Consider the following 6047-nt stretch of genomic DNA (forward strand, 5'->3'; position numbering starts at 1 on the left):
ACCTAAATGGGAAAAGAATTTGAAAAAGAATAGAAGCATGTATATGTATAACTGAATCACTCTGCTATACACCTGAAACTAACACGGAATTGTTCATCAACTATACTGCAATTTAAAATAAAAAATAAAAAAATAAAACCATGGTAACAGGTGAGGTCCCCAGGAGACTGTGGTAGGAAACTAGGAGAGAAGGGTCCTTGGCCCCAGCCCCTCCCCTCAAGTCTTCATAGTTCCTAGTCTTTCCCCTCTTTAGGCTCCTCCGTAAGCAAAAGATAGAGTGCCCCTCTTCGCTCTCACTAAGGAACCTAATGACCTCTGAACAACTGAGCCAGTCCTGGCCATCTTCTCATAAAGCCTAGGCCTTAATCCTGGCCCCATACTTCTGTCTTCTACTCTTTGAGATAAGTTTCTTCCCAAAGCTTCTCAGGTGGACAAATGATCTTCATGCTCAGAAAAGAAAAGAAGGAAGGAAGAAACCCCAAACAACACTGCTATCACTGCCGAGCTAAGCAACTACACCAACTAACAAACTACAGCCTGGGCTCTCAGAAGGGAGATTACTTCACTGTGCAAGTCTCGAGGGATTGTCTGCTGCACCGCTATTGGTCTTGGGGTGAATCATGCTTCCAGACTGTTCTGCTGCGCTGAGGCAGTCAGTGTTTCAGGGTGTAGCATGGATCACATGCAAGGCTGAAACAAGATACCTTGACTGGCTCAGGGCCAACCGCAACCACCCTGGATAAGCGTCTGTTCCATTGAAAGTGGGTCATGAAGCTGACGTGCACCTGTAAAGACATCACGTATCTTTCTGTGTGGTGTGTGAGCTTCAAAGAGTCCATTGTGTAATTATCTGCTCTCCTTACAGTGAAATGGTCAGGATCTTCTCTTATCTCTCTATGGAAACTCCCTCCTCCCGGCAGACTCACCCTCTTGCCTTCTCCCACCAATAGCTCCCAGACTGAGCAGGGAATGAATTCCTGTTCCAGAAAGAAGCAAACAGGAAGTGTCCCGGTGGTGGCTGTGGATTACCCGCAACTCCGGTTTCCTTTCAGTGTTCCGCACCTCAACGTCTTTCGTCTTGCCCTGCCCCCTTCCTTCCGGTGCAACAGCCAGCCACTCTTCTGGCCTTTCTCTGCAGCGCTCAAGGCTACTTGTTTCTGCCCTTCCTAATGGGTTCCTACCCTACCATCTCCCCTGACCAGCTGTTACTGTGCTGCTCAGATTAGTGGTCTGATTCACAGCTTTGTCACGAGTCTTTACTCATATGAGCGTCCAGCCCCCTGGCTCCTTATCAGGTTGCAGACCTGCTGTGCAGCCCAGGTCTACAACCTGGGCCTGCTTTTTGCTTTGCCAGCCCCAGCTTCCTGCCTGTCTTTCTACTAAGCCACCGACCCTACAGTTCCTCAGCTGACATGCAATGCACGCAGGCACACTGCCTTTTGTTTCATGACTGCTCTGAGCTTGTGCATGCTGTTGTTGTGCATCTTTATTTTATATGTTTCATGAAATTTTGGCTCACCAGTTATCTACTTCATCTACGACTGCTTCCTGCCAAGAGGGTCTGCCTCCTGCAGCTTTGCCCTGGTGGTCAGCATGGATGTGCATCGCTGCACCTACGCAGGGTTGCCACTGCTTCTTAGAAGTATGTCTTATTCCCATCCTAGGAATGCCACTTCATGTTAGCTCATCGTCCAGAGCTTCTTGGGAAATCTGCATGCAGCCAGCAGGTGTGAAGATTAGGCCAGGGTGGGACTAATAAACTGGTAGGTTCTAGCCTTCACTGATGCCTGGGTGAACATACAAATGAAGAATCAGGGCAAAGCTATGAATCAGATCACTAGTCTGAGCAGCACAGACTAGTTAAGATGTATCTATATATCCCACTAAGTTTTAAATTTTACCACCAAAAAAACCATGAGTCAGAACTTCGAAAGTGTGTGACTTTCAAGACTTAAAAAGAACCTCAGTTCCCCACCTTTTGATGGGTAGGAGGCTAGACCCCAAGGAAGGGATATTCTCCAATACTCACTTAGGATGTGATCCAGGAGGATGTTAGAGAGTCAAGTATATTCTCTGCTCCTGAGTAGGGGGCCATTATAACATTTATCTAGTGGGATTTAAGAGTTTTAAATGACAGCTAAATGTTTTTCATACTTTCCCAAGCTTTAGTGCAGAGAGAATATTAGGACATAAAGAGAAAATACAAGAGCAACTGAGGGGGTGGGGGGTAGAGATACTGAGAACAAAGAGAATGAGAAATTATGGCTAAGAAATTTGATTCTCTTTGGGATTATTTAACGAATACAATTTGGGATTACATTTAAGTATGTGGGCTGCTGGGTTATATCGCAGACTATAACCCCTTGCAGGTGCTACTCTCAACAGCTGCAGTGAAACAAACCACACTGGGTGTCAGTCGTCATTAGGAACTGCCACATTCATCCTCCACACATCCACCAGACTGATCCTCACAAAAGTGAATGATGACTGCTCTATTTCCGCCCCCCCCCAACTGAGATGCTCCAATGGCTTTAAAGATGTTTTTAAAAAATAATTTGCATATTTATTTGGCTACATTCTGTCTTAGTTGTGGCATGCAAGATCTTTCGCACTGGGGTGCATAGGCCAGTCCCATAGGCCAGGCTTAGTTGCCCCATGGAATATGGGATATCTTAGTTCTCTAGGGCTTCCCTGTTAGCTCAGCTGGTAAAGAATCCACTTGCAATGCAGGAGATTCTGGTTCAATTACTATGTCAGGAAGATCCACTGGAGAAGGGATAGGATACCCAGTCTAGTATTCTTGGGCTTCTCTTGTGGCTCAGCTGGTAAAGAATACACCTGCAATGCAGGAGACCTGAGTTCAATCCCTGGGTTGGGAAGATCCCTCTAGAAGGGAAAGGCTACCCACTCCAGTATTCAGGTCTAGAGAATTCCATGGACTGTATAGTCCAGGGGGTCGCAAAGAGTAGGACACAACTGAGCAAATTTCACTTAGTTCCCCAGCCAGGGTTTGAACCCAAGTCCCCTGAATTGCAAAGCGGATTCTTAACCACTGGGCCACCTGGGAAGTCTCTCCCTCTAAGGTTAAATTTAAGCTCTTTTAATCTGGTATCCGAGGCTCTTCACCACGTGGTCCCTATTATCTTCTGCAGCCTTGTTCCTTGTCACTCACTTCCTTTTGTCTACACTTCAGGAACACCAAAGTGTGAGTTTCTTGCTCATACCATGATGCTTCCCTTTATTCATACTTTCCTAGAATCCCCTCCTTCCTTTTTGCCTGGTTAACTCCTACTAACTGCTTAAGACGATTCAAGTGCCATCTCAAAGAAGTCACTGCTGTCTTCCAGGATGATTCAGTGTTCTTACTTGACTCACCCCAAGCCTTTGCATATCCATCATTAAACTTATCACTTGGCATTCAAATTATTTATTTATGTGTAGCTTTTGTTCTTCAGAGCTTGGCAGGTGCTCAGTAAGAGCTTCTTTAATAAACATTTCTGAAAGACAGAGCCAGTGACCACAGAAAATGTGTGGGGCTCCTTCCCAGAGAGATTAACAGAGGTTTAATAAATGCTTCTTGAGTAAGTGGCAGGTGAACAGTTTGTTGTTGAAATAGCAGAATCTGACCACAATTTATAGTCCTTACCTGCATGGCAGTAATGCCAATAATGGGTCATAATTTATAGAACTTATTTTTTACTTGATAAGTTACTGAAATTCTGATGGTATAAGCTGGTCAGCGTTTCCCTCCCAGCATATTAGAGAAGAGTGCTAAATGCCTGATCTTTTTCCCATGGCTTGCTGACTTCCTAGCATGGAGTCAAAGCCAAGACAAAGAAATTAGAAGCCAGTGCAGTAGTTCCTGTGGTGGAGAGAACTAGTTATGTGGTAATTATGATAATGTCTTATCTGATTGTGCAACCATGGCTGAGGCCTTAATGGGACTTGACACAGCTATGACATTTAGAGTATACTTGGGGGCTATAATATGAAATAACAGACACTTGGTAAGCAATAATTTTTTTTATCAAATGTCAAGATTATTAGAAATTTGTGGCACTGTCTGCTGAGGAAACCACCTCTGCAGCTTCTTCTCATCCTATAACTTATATTGCCTCTTCCTTGTGACTACCTTGGAATCTTACCGTGTGTTTGTATGACCCCCTGATCATAGTGAAATGACTTATGAGCGGGCCAATTATAAAACTCAACCGAAGTTTAAAAACTAACGTATTTGATTGATACAGAGATCGTCACCTGATCTAAGATTGACAAAATCCAAGATTGTTGGGCCTGGTTAAAGAAAGGTTGAAAGCTGCAGGATGTAAGACTTGGAAGATGAATGTAATCAGCTTGCAAAGAGGAAAGAAATGAAAGATATAGCTCCTGGTAGATTTGAGGAAATCTTCCAACTATTCCTTTGAATCAACTACTCTTCCCACAGTTTTGTTTTTTGTTTGTCTTATTAAAAGTTTGCTCCATTTTCCTGTTGAATCAAGTATCAATACTACCTCCTGATTACAGTTAGAGTTTATGCCTGATAAACATTAGCACAGTTAGTATCACCTTATCAACAACCAAATAATAAATCAGACTAGGTCTCAGTGGCTATGTTCACATCAAGATTGTTAGGGTGATCAGGAACTCTTCTTTGTTTGCTTTAGCTCTTAGTTCTTGGTTATATCTTCAAATATTAGAGAGCTCAGAGGCTCCTGCTGTCCCGGCAAAGAAATTAACAGCAAGCAGACTCCAGTTTTTTGGAATAATTACAAGGGAGTATCTTGACCAGATAAGCCCTGTAGCCAGAACAGTAGCTTCAGCTGTGCTGAGTTTTTCTGTAGGTCTGGCCATGCCAGCTGGTTCAGCGCTGATCTATCCTCATTTCATAATTGCAGCCCAGAAAAAAACTGTGGGACCGGCTGGGTGGTTGTACAATGGCCTCAAGTTCTCAGGCAGGAGGAACTCCCACTTCATCAAGGACCTGGTGGTAGGTGGCCTGCAGGCCCTGGATGCCAGTGGCTGATATTTCTATGGATGAGTGATCGTGGGCAGCCTTGTGGGAGAGTGGCCACGTGCTTGTTCTAGCTGGCGGTGAAGGGCAGCTGGTCATTTCCCCCTGCCTCAATGCTTCATGCCCTACTCTCTTAGGGGAGAGTAGGGTGCCCTTCCCACAGCTCAGCCTGCCCCTTGCCAACCACCCTTTGGTTTGTGCTCAGAGTTCTCAGTTTTATAATGCTTTCTTTGATAGAGTAAAGCAACAGATTCTCATTTTTGCTTATGCACATTTGAATTACATTTCTGTCAAATGTAGTCAGAAAAACGTGCAGGCACTAAGCTATGTACCAGTGACTTAAAGAGAAATATACTAAGGTCTTTATCTCCAAGAACCCATGTTCTAGTGAAACAGCATGTTTTAGGCCAATGATTACTTTTGTGGTCTTCCCTGGTGGCTCAGATGGCAAAGAATCTGCCTACAATGCAGGAGACCCGGGTTTGATCACTGAGTTGTGAAGATCCCCTGGAGAAGGGAATGGCTACCCACTCTAGTATTCTTGCCTGGAGAATTCCATAGACAGAGGAGCTTGGCAGGCTACATATTATATCTCATTTATTATTTTAGCAACTCTGTGAAATAGATATTATCATTGTAGTAGACATGGGAATCCCAAAGTTGAAAATATGGCAGAGAAGTAGACCCTGCATTATATATCTTAAATTAACAAATGGAAGATTGAATTTGATGGTATACTCATTCCTGTTATAGAATTGCAAGATGCAATCAAATTAAACACCCTTCTATTTTATTTATTCAAAACTTTTTTTAAGAGCTACATTTTTTTATTGAATGTTTTTCTCTAGGAAAATAAATTTTAACCAAACCATGAAAATAACTGACATAACATTAAGGAGAAAACTAAGCTCTATTGAGTTGTATGCAGATGTTGATAAGTTGACTAAGTATAGCAGCCTCCGGATAAACATAATTTAAATGGATACCTCAGCCAAATGGCACATTATTTTATGTCACGAACCTTCAGGATGATTCT

The 6047-nt window shown here is 43.3% G+C and overlaps 1 protein-coding gene and 1 pseudogene across 1 annotated transcript in view; both read right to left on the reverse strand.

The window, feature by feature from the left end:
- PDE7A (phosphodiesterase 7A) overlaps positions 1-1357 on the reverse strand; it is a 192073-nt gene extending 190716 nt beyond the window's left edge. Inside the window, exon 1 of the mRNA XM_069600119.1 lies at positions 927-1357. The gene's annotated coding sequence lies outside the window, so the exon portion shown is untranslated. The remainder of the gene's footprint in view (positions 1-926) is intronic.
- A 3257-nt stretch (positions 1358-4614) lies between these two features.
- Positions 4615-5110, reverse strand: LOC138931596 (mitochondrial pyruvate carrier 2 pseudogene; annotated as a pseudogene).
- Between the last annotated feature and the right edge of the window lie 937 nt (positions 5111-6047).

This window comes from Ovis canadensis, chromosome 9 (genome assembly GCF_042477335.2).
Source record: "Ovis canadensis isolate MfBH-ARS-UI-01 breed Bighorn chromosome 9, ARS-UI_OviCan_v2, whole genome shotgun sequence".
In the NCBI taxonomy this organism is placed as follows: Eukaryota; Metazoa; Chordata; class Mammalia; order Artiodactyla; family Bovidae; genus Ovis; species Ovis canadensis.